The sequence below is a fragment of the Ovis canadensis genome, chromosome 2 (genome assembly GCF_042477335.2).
Source record: "Ovis canadensis isolate MfBH-ARS-UI-01 breed Bighorn chromosome 2, ARS-UI_OviCan_v2, whole genome shotgun sequence".
NCBI classification, from domain to species: domain Eukaryota; kingdom Metazoa; phylum Chordata; class Mammalia; order Artiodactyla; family Bovidae; genus Ovis; species Ovis canadensis.
In genome coordinates, this window is record NC_091246.1 from 189,832,243 (window position 1) to 189,833,197 (window position 955).

Here is a 955-nt window from a genome sequence, read left to right on the forward strand (position 1 = left end):
TTCCATTTCCACTCCTGAGATGCTGAAGGGGGAGGAGGAAGAGCACTCCATCCTCAGGCCCTAAAGATATTCAGACAGCCCTTCTTAAGGGCGGGTGAGGAAGTGCCCACTGGGCCCATTAGCCCAGAAGCAGCAGCAACACATTTGAGTCAAGAGGGTCAGCCAGCCCTTGAAAGTGCACGCCTGACTCTCCTAGGCGAGGAGCCCAGATTATCTCTGCTTTGATGAGCTGGCCCTGGCTGCGTCTTCACAGAGCTATGGGTCTGTAGTTACCCCTCATATGTTTTCCCCAGGACTCAAGTCCCCTGAAACAGCCCCAACTGCCAAAGACAGCTCTCTCTGAAGCCCCAGGGAATAGTTACTTAAGCTGGGACTCCCCCACTAAGCCACAGTGTGCCAGCCATTCGGGTCACACCACCCTGCATCTCTTGATCCTCTTGCAGGCACTCCAATTACTCATCAATTCAAGCAAGTATTCACTGAGTGCCTACTATGTGCAAGATATGGGGGATACAGCTGAAAGCAGAGACATCCTGTCCTTGCTGACTGAGTAAGCTTACAATTTTGGTGGATTACTTTTCCAACCTCTTCTCCTGTCTTCCTGGTAACATCCACCAAAATGGACTTCACCTCATCCAAGCCATCTATGCCTGGGACTGGGGCAATACATGTGACAATCTCAGATGGCCTTTGTGGTATCCTGCTTCTCTGAGTGTGTTTCCCCTCTGAGAGGCTGTATGTGCCTCAGGCAAAGACACTTCCATTTGGTCTCCTCATCCCCACAGGACTGATCCTGGGACTGACCACTCAAGACGCATTTGTGGGATGGAGCAGAATGAAACCGGAAACCCAATGCTAGGTGGTTTTTCTCTGGGCAGCACAGCAAGCCACCGACAGCCCCAGAGGCCACCAGAGAAGTAAGTGTGGCTTCTTGCTTTTGTTTTCTTTGCAAGTT